A 16,909-nucleotide genomic window follows, 5' to 3' on the forward strand; every position below is an offset into this window, starting at 1 on the left:
CTCAAATTTTCCAATAGCTTGGTCCAGATCTACCTTGAAATGAACTTCTTTTTAGAGAATGAAAAAACAGCAATTCAGACAACAGAACTTTAACAAACCTCTTAAAATATTTTTTTTTTTTGCTTGGCATTTTAAGGGACCTCGTGTTTTAAATAAACTAAGGCGGCTGTATTTCCAGAATGATAAAATGTTTAAAAATATTGTTAATTAGCACGCTGCAACTCTGAAAAACAGTTAGAGTGTCACAGTGCCAGGAATATACGAATATTAACGAACGCATTAGAGAAAATGCCGATCTGAGTGATTACATTAGGGGGGGCCATGGCCCACCTGGCCCCCCCTGTAGGCACGCCTATGGTGCCGGAGAAGGTAAACCAGCTCGCGGATGAGATTTCCCGGCACCCTAACCCGACAAACGTCTATGACGGAGGACGGAGGATCCTGGGAGGACCTGGTTCCTCCACAAGGCCACTCCTCTGCCATAGGGGAGTCATCCGAGCATGCCACCCTTTACACTGTGACCCACCAGCCCCAGAGTCCCAGTCCCGAGTCCGTAGACACTCTAGCCGACCTCATCAGTGCTGTCAAGCAGGTACAGCTGGGAGATGCCGCCACCAGGGCTGCTGTTGAGGCATGTGGCACCCAGCCGGGCGAGCATGGTTCTCTTTTTCGCCCGTCATAGGGATGACGCGTCATCGGTATGACGATTCGCTACTAAAAGCGAGCATGGATCTTTTTTCGCCTTCTGGAAGACGCCTTAGCTACGACATACCCGTCATAGGTAAGGCGGGATTGTTTGCCCGTCGTAAGGCCGTCATAGCCGTCATAACCCCGTCATACAGCCGACTACATGTGTAACTTTCATTTAATACTGGGAAATAATTCTTTCAAATGAGTTAAATAATATGTTTTCGTGAAATTTAAGGTTTTGCCATAATTATATTTACTCAGAAATTACGTATGTGAGTTATAAGATGTATCTAAAAAAAGGGTTGGTAAATATGTATTAAACGGATTAGCGCCAAAAAAAATCGTACAAATATGAAATAACTTTCATTATATGCTATCTTACGTACTCTCTTCAGAACCGCCTGCGGAGATAAAAAATTCCAATTACTTTAGGAGATATCGAATTTTTTAATCTTCATTTTTTGGCGATTTTTTTTTAAAAAAAATTTAAAAATCCGAAAATACCTTTATTCTGTGCTCTTAAACTTCCTCTTTTCATTAAACCCGGCTGAGATAAGAAATTCCAAATACTTTTGGAGATATCGAATTTTTTAATTTTCATCCTGTGCACTCGTGCGGCGATAATGGTTGCTTGTTGACAAGTATCATTTTTTTTTTTGCGATGTTCCCGAACGGAGAAACCTAAGATGCACATAGAGTTCTGCCATTCCCGATTACACCCGAACAATTCACCTTCGGCCAACCTCGGGTTTATTTATTAATATTTCTCTGTTTATTTTAATGTAGCTATACTAACCTAACTAACCATCCAAATGGTTTTAAAGTGTTTTAATGTAGCTAACCTATCCGACCACTTTTAATATTTCAATTCATTTTTCCTGCGCAAAAATAAATAAATCCCGAGGTTGGCCGAAGGTGAATATTCGGGTGTAATCGGGAATGGCAGAACTTTATGTGGATCTTACGGACTCTCGCGTAAACGAATACATCATGTAAAAAGAAACTTACGTGAGTTTATTCTGTTCATCCTTTTTCCCGGTTTGTTAGGTCAGGTCAGCTACATTATAAATACTTTAAAACTAAACAACCAATAAAATTAATTTTATTATTTTTAATGTCTGTTCAGTTTCAAAGTATTTATAATGTAGCTGACCTGACCTAATCTACCTTTGTCCCATTTTGTTAGGTCAGGTCAGTTACATTATAAATACTTAAAACTATACAACATGTAAAATAAATTGATATTATTTTTAATTTCGGTTTATTTTGAAGTATTTATAATGTAACTAACCTTACCTAATGGAAAATTTATGTTATTTAGACATTCACGCGCACACGGCAAAATATAAAATGGCGACGGTCAAATTATTACACACGTCTGGTATAGCAAAATAAGAACGGCCATATCTCCAAAAGTATTTGGAATTTTTTATCTCCGCAGGCGGTTCTGAAAAGAGGACGTAAGATAGCATATAATGAAAGTTATTTCATATTTGTAAGATTTTTTTTGGCGCTAATCCGTACAATACATATTTACCAATACTTAGTTTCTATGTTTCGTGTGAATAAGACACATTGATTCTTTTTTCTCGTTATTTTTAACTGCACAATACTCAGTTAACCAAAATATATCATACCTACTAAGAAAACTGCCAATCTGCCTACTTTTGTCATATCACTTAATAAAAAAATAAAGGTCAGGACGAAATAACGTAATATTTCAACTAGATAGAAGATAACATCACATTGGTTAATTATTCTGTATAAAAGTTAAGTGTAAAACACCTATACGCGTGTGGCTTATTAAACTTCTAAAAACAACTCATTTCCCCTTCAGCTTCCATACGTGTAATAAAAAAAAATCACTTGTAAAAATAAAATACATGCATTGATAAGGTTGAAAATACACAAGAATGCCGCTGATAAATACACAGTAGTCTGATGGTTCTTTTAAACCTTCGTTTTATCGCATTTTAAACACAAGGCATTTCCTCCAAACATTTAGTGACTTTTAGGTTAGGCCTACTCCCCACCCTCGTTGGTGGCTATGTTTGCTCCTGCTGTATCGCATATTGAAACGTATTTTATTCACCTAAGATTCGCTCGAATACTTTCAGTATGATAAAATGGTAACAATGTAGGAATAATAGTGTTTCACGTAGAGTTGAGAGGTTTCGTGTTTATAGTTAATACGAAAATTGTAATTTGTGAGAGGAGCGGCTTATGTGAAAAGAAAGTAATTAATTCCGTTAAAGGGTATTTTTAGTTCCTATACTCTTCTGGTAGTTATAAAATGCAGACACAATATTGTCAACTACAGTTTACGTAATAAATTATATTCAGGCATTAAATTAACAACACCGACTTCGTGTTATATTGTTTCAAGCTTGCAAGATGCTAAATAAATATTATCAGCGTATTCACCCAATACATATGCTACGGTACAAAATAGTGTGAATAAAACTTGTAGTGCACTAGAAAATATGCTATAAACAAGTCTAAGTATAATGTAATTAAATATAACAGTAGTATTTTTTGAACAGTGGGACGTATAGCACACCGAGTTGTTTCGGTACCTTCAAATCGGCAAATGAACTTTAACGGTGACGAAAATTACCAAATAATGATTAAATCAGGTCTAGTATTGTAATGTTTCACGTCGAATCACAAAAGTGTTTTGAAATTCTTTTTTCATCGTATGATTTAAAGTAATAATAACTGACCATTGAAAAACAAAAATAATAATAACGGGCAACACATTTCACAAGATCGCTAAATAATATTTTCATATTAAAAACTACAAACTTTCACAGTTTCTAATGCACTCCTTAACCTTCTTATATACTATTTAATAATTATAACCGACTTTGCTATGTAAAATGATTTTATTATATTTTGAGACTGAGACGTGACGGGTGTTTTACTGAGCAAAAAATAGTCTGTAAAACTTATATTTACGGAACGCCAACAGGCGTACAATGAAATGATATAAATATTGAATATAGTTGTGGAAAATATATAATTCGATAGTCACATCATGCCTAAGTTTTACGAATGTCCACAATCTTGTTTTCGTGTAGGTAGTTTTCTATTGGCTGTAAATTGCTAGCAGATACACCAACTGCCAAATAAAACACATCCTTTCTGTAAATTCACTGCCAACCTCTGCATATAATCGATTGCCAAGCCGTCGTAGGTAAGGCGCCTTAGCGATGACGGGAGAGATATGACGATGGGATCCGTGCTCGCATTTTCACGCGGCCGTCATAACTCCGCCGTCATACCGGCGACGCGTCGTCGCTATGACGGTGGCGAGGAAAAGAACCATGCTCGAGGGGCAGGTGACACCATACCAGAGGGTGGTAGAAGAGGTCCTGCAGGGTAGGGCACCTGGGGATATGGAGTCATGGCGATTCTATGCCACGGAGGGAGCTCGAGCCACCATCCTCGCCTACTTCCAGGACCACCAGCTCGCGGGTCACCCCGGCGCAGAGCAGACGGCGGAGGCGCTGTGCACCACATTTCACTGGCCGGGGGTGACCCGGGACGTCCGGGAATACGTGAGGAATTGTCTCCACTGTCAACACTGCAAAGCGAGGAGGGCGGATGGCGAGGAGCAGCAGCGACCCAGGCGGCCCCAGCACCCCTTCCACACCATCGCACTGGACATCATGGGCCCTTATCCCCGTAGCAGCAAGGGGAAAAAGGTTTTGAATAACCAGTGCCCAACCTAACCTTATATTAGATATTTATCATTTTTTTTAATATTATTGGACAAGGTTCTTTTAATATTTTAGTACACGCAAGGAAAGTTTTGTATCTATTGTGTTATGTGTAAGTAAACGTCCAATGATGTTTTTGGTCCCATTATTAGATGCCGAGCGCTTTGTATAGGTGTCTTTTCTGTATAAAAAAAATGTATTTTAGAGAAGAAATCTAATATTTATTCCAAAATCACCACTTACTTATTTAATTAACGGAAAAACAAAGTTGTCTGACGAGTAAATTTCTTTTAAAGATGTTTTTCAACGTTATCTTTATCTGATTGTCTGCGTCGCCACGGTGTACTAGTGTAGATATTTTTTTCGTATTAAACAATGTATTTTAAAGTAGAAATCTAATAATTATTTGGACATTATAACTTACTTATTTAATTAACGGAAATACGAAGAGGTCTGACATGTAAATTTTCTTTTAAAATAGTTTTTAAACAATATTTCCTTTATCTGATCTTCTGCGTCGTCGCGTTGTACCACTTATGAACATGTAGCCAGCGCTAGTTGGCATCATTCGTGTTTGGTTTAACGTCGTCCGGGCCTGCGGCCCCTTTGAGCCCGATATGCCACCGCCCAAACACCACCATCTCTGTTCAAACCTCCCGCTTGTGTGTGCGTGTGTGTGTTGGTAGCCCGGCAAGAGGGCACTTAGCTGCAGTGCGCCACACCCCTATATGTATTAATAATTATTGTAACCCTTTTCTTTTCGCCACAAAATAGTGTCACGATGGCTATGTATGTGAGTGCCTTTTGTTTAATTAATTTATGATGTTTTTGTAATAAAATATGTGCAAGCACGGACACAGATGCTCCCTAGCGGGTGACAGAGGAACTAGCATACAACTTGATTTAAACTATTTTCTACCACGTAAGGGTCATTATCAAAAAAACGTACAAAACACTGTCCACACATTATTATGAACATAATTCTACATATAAAACTTAGTTTATGGTATTAAACTAATATTATAACTTATAGAACATAATGTAAGATTATCATAATGTGTAAAAAAAAGTAATGAATATTTTTAAAAATTCTACATAGTAGTAAATGTCACGTCCGTGGCATGTCACAACCTGCAGTTTTACCATTTTGTCTTTATGTAATGTCATGTTTCAGCATTTAATGGCAATTGATACCAATAGTGTAGAAATATAAAAAATACTTAGAATACACTGACGTCAGCCGGGGCTTCGCCCCACGAGCCTGATCATCCTCCGTTCCCTTTCCCAACACCTTCCCTACCCGGCATTTGTGTCGTAACGTACGTAGCCGTGTGCGATTCAAACTGCGCGCCACGAACTACAACAAGAGGGCGCTTAGACGCAGTGCGCCGCACCCCTAAGTATGCTAATTAATATTGTAACCCTTTTTCTTTTATTCTTTTGCCCCAGTGTCTTGTTGCAGTGTAATCATGTGTTTCTCCAGTTTAAATATTACAATTAATTATAAAACTATAGACGTTGCCCGGGCGGACCCGAATAGGCACGGACTTGGACGAGGGTAGAAATGTTTTATAATAATTCTCAATAATTACGTAAACATTAATGTATTTTAAATTGCCAGTAATTTTTATATATTTATTAATGTAATCTATTATTTACTTAACTTTCGCCGGGGCACGGAATCGCAGAGTGTTGTAACGGTAATTGTGTTCGGCGCGAAGGGCGCCATGTTGCCACCTGCAAACCATGATCTCATCCCAGTCTCCTTCTACAGCCGGCCGAGAGCGGACGACACCCCGAGGACATCACCGTTGAGTCACTGAGTATTAATTCCATAGTTTAATTTATTCGAATCTCTTTCTTTCATCCTCGCGGCCTCTCTCGGTCGGAGAGACTGTATACATATTTAATATTCACTCCTCGGAGTTTTTAGTATCATCATTGTAATACGTAACGACTTAGAGCGGCCACGTGCGTGGTTCGCCTCTTCAACTAAGCCGATTCGTGCCTCGGGCGTTTTCACAGTTGTACCAGTGAAGGAACGTGTACGGAAATAAATCGTGAGTAAAATAAACCGATTAACTGTGTTACGTGTCTCTGTGTTCGGGGGGACCACGTGGGACCCCAACCTGGTCGGCGGCGTGTGGGACGCCCTGAGAGCCCACTGCGTGGTAGAAGCGTGCCCGACGCTGAGAGCGGGCTTAGTTAGGGTCGAGAGCGGCGCATTTAATATCTAGAGGGCCAAATATCTCGCCGCACACGGGCCACGTAACGCCCTGGGTTAGAGTCTCCAGCCGGGTCCACGTGCCCACTCACGTGGTGGCGTCCATAACACCGTACGCCCTCAACACATACAGGATTACATTTGTCTTTATCAAATTATTATTTATTGTATGACTTATTTAATATGCGTCACAAGGTTCAGAGTCCTGTCCGTGGACATGAATGAAACTTTTTAAAAAAGCCACTAGAATACGCCATTGTTCAATGGTAATTGAATGTAGTACAAAAGAGCAGCCATCTTGTGCACAGGAACAAATGTATGTTATGTCTTGTTGTTACAATATGGTATATTCTACATTTGTTCACAAATTTTGAGCAGTGTTTAGATCAACTTGTCACGTCTGTGGCATTAAACAAACTAATAGAAAAAGGTATTTAGGCAATGTTATCCTAAATATGATTGCTGTTACTCATGAAAAGGTTTCTATTGTCCTCATTGTATTCTTAACCTCAAATATCTTCTCTGTACTGCAAAATATTGACAAATTCATCCTGTCCGTGGACATCACATCCGTGGACATTGCATGTCCACAGACATGACCATTTGTCCACAGACATGATTATATTATTATTTGCTTTGTAGTTTCTAGCATAGTTAGCTTACATAACTTATTTTTCGATATCATAAGCTCAGTGACACACTAAATAGTCTGGTTAAGTTATATTTTCCAACTGACGTAAAGTGTCATGAAACTGATTTATAACATTGAGCCACTGATTGAAAGCATTTTTTCCATGTTAAGTACAGTAAACTATCGCAAATATCCGAGGGTGTCGTTTATGACTTTCAGATTTTTGAATATTCTTTATTAAAATGTACCAAAAAATGTATAGTTCTAAAAATGAGGTCTGTAAAGTTTGTGAAAATGTAGAACACCTTAACATCATAATAAACAAGTCACTTGAGAAATTAACACATCAAATGGCAGATAGGGCTGCTGCACAATAAGAGCTAGAATTTTTGTTTTTCTTTAAATTACAAAACATTCCACTGTTTCTAAACCACAAATCATGCTAAGTGTGACAATACAACTTGCAGCACATCAAGACAATAACAATCAAGCAACTTCGGAAATGCCCTGATTTTTGAGTATTTCAGATTCTCGAACCACAGACTGGCGGGAGTTTACTGTATTTTACTAAAAAAAACAATAGAAGCCTAAGTCACTCAGTGCATTATTTCCCCCTTGTTTGATAAGGCATTATTCATTATTGCTGCAACTTTAAAAACACTGTTTTATTTTCAGTGAATTGTGAAAACGGGAAAAATTGTAAAAAAGAAACTATCAAACAAGCAACTAGATAAGCGAAGAGAGACAAAGAAACTAAGCATGCGACGTGCTAGAGAAAAGTTAAAGAATGACCCAGAAAAGCATTGCGAGTTAAAGAAAAAACTAAAAGATGCTGAAAGGAAAAGAGCTACAAGAAAAAAATTACAGACATGAATGATAGGGAGAAAAGAAAGATGCGGAAGGAATGGCGTGAAAGGGCCAAAAAATGTAGAGAGAGAAAAATAATGGAACCAGAGTTGATTACAGTACGTATACCTCACATCCCACAAAAACCACATACAACAGAGCTTGTACCTTTCTCTTCAAGGGTACAAGCTGGCAAAATAAGGATGAGAAACAATATGAAAATACTTAAAGAACAAATGACAAAACTTAAAAAAGAAAATGAAGCATTGAAGAAAAAACAAGTCAGTATAGAAAAAAGTATTACAGACTTGCAGACACTAGAAAGGAAGATACAATCTTGTTGCTCAAGGAAAAGATATTCCGAACATTGATATTCTTATGTCTGAAATTAAAAACAGCAACAGCAACATTGTTATTCATAAGATTGACACCAACGACATTGAACAAATAGAAAAGTATCTTCCAAACAATGTACCTTCTTTCAAAGGTGTACTCAAAGTACATGAGATAAACTGGTGTAGATACAATGGAACAGTAGTACAAGCAAGAAGATCGAGTTGCAGAATGTGCAAAGCTGGAGCTTCTTGCACACACTATGGAATTGTACAAATCACTGTGGATTATCCTTCATGTATCCTTTTGTGACATACACATTTTGTTGGGTGTTATATTTTACTCTAACTGCTTTTACAACTAAGTTATTTTAACATTAGATTAGATATGAGTCTCTTTGTGGTGTACAGTTTGACTGAGTACAGCAGCTCAATATTGCTTTACAACTGTTTACCAATGATTAACTAGGGATTTATTGTATACTTATATTATGTGTTTTACTTAACAACACTCAGATACTTCCTCTTCAAAGACCCTGAGGTACAATGAAGTATACACAGATGATTCTGATGAGGCTGAAAACAAGCAGCCCGTTGTATCTTATGTCGAGCGAAACAATTACATTGTTGTCAAGTATACCTCACAAAGAAACTTTCAAACACACTACGTTGGAATAGTAGAAAAAGTTACTGGTCAAGAGCTGCAAGTGAAATTCATGCGAAAATCCACTGGATTTGCTTTTGTGTTCCCATATGAAGAAAACATAGAATTGATAGACTTGGTTGCTGTGAAAGAAGTGCTAAGTCAACCCACTATGAACAAGAGAAACCAGTTCTTTTTTTCAGAAAACTTGGGCAAATACATAAACTTTTGTTAAAAACTACGAATTGCCTGTGTTTTTTGAATAGCTTAGTGTTTGTTTCAAAGTAATTGTTAATTTTTGTCTTCTAGATGGTTGCCTAACATTGATAGTCAAATTTTTAAATTCCTTTGAATAGGCATTTAATTCAATCATATCCTTTTGTCATGTCTGTATCATGTTGTCATGACTGTGTGTCATGTTGTCATGCCCATGTACAGTGTTGTAATGTCCGTGTACCATGTTGTCATGTCCGTGTACCATATTGTCACATCCGTGGACAAGGAATTTTTTCAAATATTAAAAAAAAAATGGATACAGAACTATATGATCTTGACCAATATTATAAATCAATTACTAAATGTAATATCTCTTCTACAACTATTTATGAAAAGGTTTAAAATAAATTTTTCAGAAATATTTTTATGCTATGAAATTGTACGTTTTTTTGATAATGACCCATAAGTAATAATTACAGACGGTCTGGTCATGGATGTGATGTGCTAATTTTTATAAAGAGTTTTTGTTATTTTCCATTATAACCCGGGGCACGCAATAGCTAAGATGTTAACGGTAATTGTGTTCGGCGCAAAGGGCGCCATGTTGCCTGCCGCAAGCCCTTGTCTCAGCCCAGTCTCCTTCTTCAGCCGGCCGAGAGTGGACGTCTCTGCTTTGAGGCGACCACGTGCATGGTTCGCCTCCTCACCTAAATCGATTAGTGCCTCGGGCGTTTTATAACAGTATCAAGGAAGGATTGTGTAAGGGCGTGTAACGTGAGTAAATAAAAACCAACTTAAATTGAGTCACGTGTCTTTGTGTTCGGGGGGGCCACGTGGGTCCTTAACCAGTCAGCGGCGTGTGGGACGCCCTAAGAGCCCACTGCGGTTAATTAGAAGCATGCCCGACGCTGAGAGCAGGCTTAGTTAGGAACAGGTGTTGCATTAAAAATCAGGAGGGCTAATATCTCACCGCACACGGGCCACGTAACACCCTGAGTTAGAGTTTCCAGCCGGGTCCACGTGCCCACTCATGTGGTGGCGGCCATTATTTCCAGCAGTAATTTTAACCATAACACCGGTACGCCCTCAAATGGCACCCAAGAGCGTGTGGCGAGATATTGCACGTGTCGTGAATACCAGGCCCACATGAGTTAGCGCGTGTTAGGCGGTTGTACACCGGAGCGCGGTAGCCAGCGGAGCCGAGAGATAACTGGACTGGCCGGCCACGTGACCAGCCGAGCGCGCGCGCTTCCGAGAATTCGCAGTGAGCAGCCAGGTGATTGCATTCCTCGCGAAAACAACACACTCCGAGCGCAGTATGTTGTCGCAGTTCGTGAGGACTTTTCGTGTAAAGAGTACCACGTGTGTAAATATGTATGCAGACGAGTGCATCGGGTGTTACTTCCCCTGCCCGAGTTGGGACTTGTATGGCAGGACCGCCACTGGGTATGAGTGTGGCTATTGCACCGAGTACCGCTCACAAGGGGTGACGAAGTGTGGAGCGAGTTCGTGTCCTGCAGGAATTAGCGAGGGATACCGCTGCCAGGAATGTGCCGGCCTGTGACATTGTGACTGTATCGGCGAACGTGAATGGACTATACTGCGCAAGTTTTTTACCTTTACGTGCGCACAATGTACCGCCTACCTATCCACCCAGGTGCAGTATCGAGCAGAGACGCCGAACATTTATTCTCCACGACACGCCTTGACGCTTCCCGATCCGCCGACGCCGCTCACACTGACACCAACCACGCCGAAAACGACCCTGCTCGACTCGCCAACGCACCAAGTGTCAAGGATGCCGTTCGTTGCCGGTACGGCATCCCCGAAGCACCAAGCCGACTCCTCACGCATGACATCGTCACCAGCACCACGAAGGTAGGTCCTGACGTCACCCGCACCGTCACGTGTCACGTTACCGATGCCTACCACCCTGACGAAAACGCCCGTCGTCCTGATGCCGACGCCCGTCATCCTGACGCCAACGCCCATCGTGCCGACGCCGAAGCTCATCGACGTGACGCCTCCCGCCACAAGTCCGATGACGCAATCACCTGCAAGACCCCGTTTCGTTGACCCCAAGCCATTTATCCCGACACCGACGATTCCGCTCCCGCCGCCTCCTGTCCTGGAACCGCCAGCCTCGGCACCTCTAGTTGACCTGACGTCTCCTGACGCAAGCCCGATCACATCATCACCCGCAAAATCTCGTTTCGCCAACCTGACGCCACTCATCCGACTGTGACGACGCTTGACTCGCCGAAGCCAACTGAGCGACCTACGGCGACGACTGTCCCGCCGCAGTCTGCGACGCCGTCCAGCACCCGCCTCGTGTTGGGGACTACTCCCCAAGCCAGAATGACCTCGCCACCGTCCAGACATCATCAGGGTCCATTCCGGCGCAGCCCGCATCGTCTCCACCACACGACTCGCCACGGACGCCACCAGACTCGACGCCGACGCTTCGCGCCACTTTGTCGCCACCACCTGGCTTCGACATCATCCTGCATTCGTCACCGCCACCCGAGTGTGCAGTCGCAAACGGGACGCTTTGCGACACAATGTCCAGGGCCCTGACGCCGAGACGCCTGAGCGCTGCCGCGCCACCTGGATAGGCTCTTCTGTGCCCGCCTGGCTTCGAGGGACAGTCGGATGAACCTGCCCGAATGGAACGGACGCGCGCGATGCCGACGCCACCCTCGAGCCCACCTGACGCAACGTCAGAAATGTCGGAGACGCCACGACGCCCGATTCCGACGCCGCAGTACCGGAACATCGGTCAAGTGCCCTGCCGCCCGAGACGCCACGCACATGTCGCAAGTTGGCAACATTGGGACGCCGCACCGTGAAGAGTCGCCTGAGCTCCCTGCATCCGCCTGTCGCAATGCAGGTCGACGCCACGACACCTGGACGGCCGACCGTCCCACCACCCGGACTTCGACACCTGTCACCCGTCTGTCAAAACGGGCCGCGAAGCGCCCACATGTCGGCATAGCTGAGCCGGGCCATGCCGAGCGCCGCCCGTGCTTGCTGCCCGCCTGCCACAAGCTGCCTGACCTTGGACGCCGCCACTCCTGTTGGCCGGCGCCCTGGCCACTGCCGCACTGCCGCGCGCTGCGAGACGCAACAGCCGCAGATTTGGAGCTCGGAGCAACTGGTGGGTCTCCACCCACAAGGTTAGTCAGCCAGCGCCCATTCTACCCGTGTGTATTGTTCGTCCGTCATCATGTAAACATTGCTCTCCTTCCATCATGTAAATATTGCTCTACTGCCATCATGTAAACATTGCTCGCACGTCTTCATGTAAACATTGTCCGCCCGTCATGTCAACATTGCCACCTGTCCGCACGGACGTAAACAACATTGCCACGTGGGAGTGCGCGACGTAAACGTTACAGGCAACGCCCCCCAACCATCTGTCGCACAGCGCTGTCATATCGGCCTACTTTCAGAGGGGGCAATTGACGTCGTCCGGGCCTGCGACCCCTTTGAGCCCGATATGCCACTGCCCAAACACCATCTCTGTTCAAACCTCCCGCTTGTGCGTGCGTGTGTGCATGTGTTGGTAGCCTGGCAAGATGGCACTTAGCTGCAGTGCGCCGCACCCCTATATGTATTAATAATTATTGTAACCCCTTTATGTGAGTGCCTTTTGTTTACTTAATTTATGATGTTTTTGTAATAAAATATGTGCAAGCACGGACACGGACGCTCCCTAGCGGGCGACGGAGGAACTAGCATACAACTTGATTTAAACTATTTTCTACCACATAAGTAATAATTACAGACGGTCTGGTCATTGATGTGATGTGCTAATTTTTATAAAGAGTTTTTGTTATTTTCCATTATAACCCGGGGCACGCAATAGCTAAGATGTTAACGGTAATTGTGTTCGGCGCAAAGGGCGCCATGTTGCCTGCCGCAAGCCCTTGTCTCAGCCCAGTCTCCTTCTTCAGCCGGCCGAGAGTGGATGTCTCTGCTTTGAGGCGACCACGTGCATGGTTTGCCTCCTCACCTAAATCGATTCGTGCCTCGGGCGTTTTATAACAGTATCAAGGAAGGATTGTGTAAGGGCGTGTAACGTGAGTAAATAAAAAACAACTTAAATTGAGTCACATGTCTTTGTGTTCGGGGGGGGCCACGTGGGTCCTTAACCAGTCAGCGGCGTGTAGGAGCCCTAAGAGCCCACTGCGGTTAATTAGAAGCATGCCCGACGCTGAGAGCAGGCTTAGTTAGGAACAGGTGTTGCATTAAAAATCAGGAGGGCTAATATCTCACCGCACACGGGCCACGTAACACCCTGAGTTAGAGTTACAAGCCGGGTCCACGTTCCCACTCACATGGTGGCGCCCATTATTTCCAGCAGTAATTTTAACCTTAACACCGGTACGCCCTCAGGTTATGTTGCTTCCTGTATAGAGCGTGCGCATGTAGTCTAATATATCTGGCCGATTGCATGCAGCGCGCACTCTCTGTCGAGAGCAGAGTAACTTACATTTAATGGCCCACATTCTTTTGTGGTAAATGTGTACTATGGCAATACTTACGCGTTGGTTCACGTCACAGATTCAAGTGGCTGTCGTTGCGTTACAGTTTGGTTTTTCTATTTAAAGTTGAAGAAAGGTTTTTGTTTAATTAATTATTAATATAAATTGTTCAGCGTGCTCTTGTATACTCCACCTTTTTTTAAATCAATGTACTTTCCGTTAACGGGTTTTGTTTTTATGAATAACTTTACCTAAATTTTTTTTTTCCCGCATAATTGTCACACCCCTACTTTTCAAACTTGATTTTAGAATAAAATGTGCAACGATTATGCGAGAAAACAAGGTAATTTACAAGCACAGATTAAGGAGAAGGTCAAAGTCATTTTGAAACTACTTTTAATACACAAAAAAAGAAGGAAAACATTTAATTACACTTTTTAGAATCAATCAATCATTCATACTTTCAATAAAATAAAATTGTCAATTTTACATATCCATCACAGACACTTTTCACAGCAGTGTTTAGAGTTTTTTTTTCTTTCCCAATTTCAAGTTTAAACAATAATTACTTTTACGATGTATAATTTTATTGGTATACTTGAAACACATGTACCAAACATTTACTTAAACCTCGTTTATCTGGACTAACTGGGACCAAAGGCAATGCGGACATTCGAAATTTTGGACAATCCAGGTAATATGGGAAATAGACACAATCTTATGTTTTGTAACAAAATTACATAGTATAAATGCTCAATATTGTTTACAAGTCATTAAAAGTTGACGTCGTCCAGGGCTGCGCCCATCTGAGCCCGATGTGCCACCACCTCCCTCCCCTCCTGTTAATCCTCCCGGCTGACGTGTTTTTAAATAGCGCGCCGCCGCAAGAGGGCGCTGTAGAATCAGTGCTTCGCTCCCAAGAAATAATAATACAGTGCAAATCTTTTGTTTTGTTCCCCAAGTGCCATATGTTTTTATATTCAAATTTATTTAATTTTTATGTATTTCATTCATTAACCACGTCCCCTCCTCCCTCCTTCCCGCTACCTCTGCGGCCATTGCTCGCGCAGTCGCTTCCCGTCGCTACCTGAAGACAGACGTTCCGTTCCGGCTCTCCGAGGACTTCGCCTTTGAGCGCGTATCGAGGTGGTTGGACCACAGCTGTGCCTGTCGTGCCACGAGGCGTTTTCATAGAGCGATTGTGTTTGCGTGCTTCGAGTGTTGTTTGTCGGCGTGTGGGGCGCCCTGAGATCCACTGCGTGGTTTTTTTTATAAACAGCATGCTCGATGCTGAGAGCGGGCCAGGTCAGTGGTTAGGGTAATAGCTGAAGGGGGAAACGAGTCACGCCACCACACGGGCTACGTCACGCCTGAGACAGAGTCTTCTCACCGGGTCCGTGCCCCCTAGACACGTTGGCGCCCACTAAACGTACAGTTTAATTCCTACCAAATCCCCCGACCATGTCAATTGGCTCCCAAGCGCGTGGCGCGTGACAAAAAGCTGCCTTAACCATCAAGACCGGATGCGCGGGAGTTGTGCGATTGTTAACCGGAGTGCACGGAGCCGAGCAGCCATTGTCCGTGCAGCGCGCCTAACGGTACTCCGTCGCGACCGATCCCGTGACCACTAGCGCGCTTCCAGGAATCCAGGCACAGCAGAGGCATTCCGCATTCCGGGAGCGGTAATTTTGTTGCAGTGCTCATGTGAGTTGAACTAATGCGAGCATGACGGACGATAGACGACCGGCAGCTGGAGTGGGCTTAATTAAACCAGAGCTCGTGTTTAATATAAACAGTATGTATTGCGTCACGTGCGCACGTCCGAGGCACGTGGGGGGCGTCACGGGGGCCTCGTGGATGGACACGTGCGTGTGTCTGGAACGCTGCGAACCACGTCTAGACGGTTCTGCGGGGCGAATGAATTCAGTCGGGATAGAACGTTTGAAGTGTACTGTGGCAACATGTACTGGAGAGGCCGGCAAGGACGCTTGGTGCCGAAACTGCCGGGCCTTCAAACACTTGCGGTGTATGGACCAGACCGAGCAGGCTTCTTCACGCGACAGTTGGTACGACTTACTTCCTTACTTCCTTTTCATTTCATGAAGTAGACAATTAAATAATTGTTACACATGCACCTATTTAATATTAACTTAGATTATAACATTGTTTATGCTAACACTTTCATTTACTATGATTAAATTTTTGTTAAAACAGTTAAATAATTTCACCTTATTCCTAATACTCCCGTTATTTAAGGCTATTGATACAATCACATTTACATTAGAAATGTAGAGTATAGATACCAAATTTCTTATCCAATGTATTACTTGATCCCTAGCTTACTTAAATATATATATATATATATATATATATATATATATATATATATATATATATATATATCCTCTTCTTTTTTCCATACGGATGTCAATGTAAAAATTCATAACTAATTAAACATGGCAATATCCTTTACCCAAACAAAAAACACTCAAATACCTTTTCTTTCTTTTAACTTCAGATGTGGACTCTAAAATAATTATAATAAATTTATATTTTTATAAATATGACACCAATACTGATTTGATGGATTCCATATCATTTTATTTTAAAAATATTATTAACCCCTGTTACAACTTAAGGTGATATTTCGGAGAACGTTGAATAACTTAAGGTATGTTTATTTCTAATTTCTAATACGTCTAATTAAGTTAGCATTGTTCAGAAGATATTGTAACACAGCATAATTCCTGCCCCCTGCTACTGATAATATTTGAAATGAGAATGTGTTATGTTACTGATGTCCTCTTCATGTTTCGTAATTAATTTCTACTCATGTTTCATCCTCAATGTATAGGCATTTAAAGTATTTTGATTGTGCCTCAATATCAATTATTATTTTTCATGAGGTTCTACATAAAATGAATGTATTTTTTTTATTATTCCTTTCTTTATTTTGCCTGGTCAGTTAAAATAAGTATGTTCATTAATTACATTTCTGCAGTATTAAAGCATCCTCTGAGCAGCCAGAAGGTTCTAGAAGGTTTGAATGAAAGGAAGACACAGCGTGACACCCTGTCGCCAGTAAGTTAGTGTGTGGTTGGAAAAACCCCGCACATGG

General features: G+C 42.3%; 1 protein-coding gene and 1 long non-coding RNA gene across 7 annotated transcripts in view; one reads left to right on the forward strand and one right to left on the reverse strand.

Moving 5' to 3' along the window:
• Window positions 1-16,909, reverse strand: part of LOC134536595 (gastrula zinc finger protein XlCGF57.1-like) — a 256,297-nt gene that overhangs the window by 199,698 nt on the left and 39,690 nt on the right. The window lies entirely within an intron of this gene.
• Window positions 1,001-13,415, forward strand: LOC134536599 (uncharacterized). Of its 2 annotated transcripts, XR_010075815.1 has the most exons (3): window positions 1,001-1,698; window positions 4,152-8,744; window positions 8,962-13,415. It is a non-coding gene; the product is annotated as an uncharacterized LOC134536599 (long non-coding RNA). The 2 variants fall into 2 exon arrangements; XR_010075814.1 differs by having other exon boundaries at window positions 4,152-13,415.

The sequence above is a fragment of the Bacillus rossius genome, chromosome 11 (genome assembly GCF_032445375.1).
Source record: "Bacillus rossius redtenbacheri isolate Brsri chromosome 11, Brsri_v3, whole genome shotgun sequence".
Lineage (NCBI taxonomy): Eukaryota > Metazoa > Arthropoda > Insecta > Phasmatodea > Bacillidae > Bacillus > Bacillus rossius.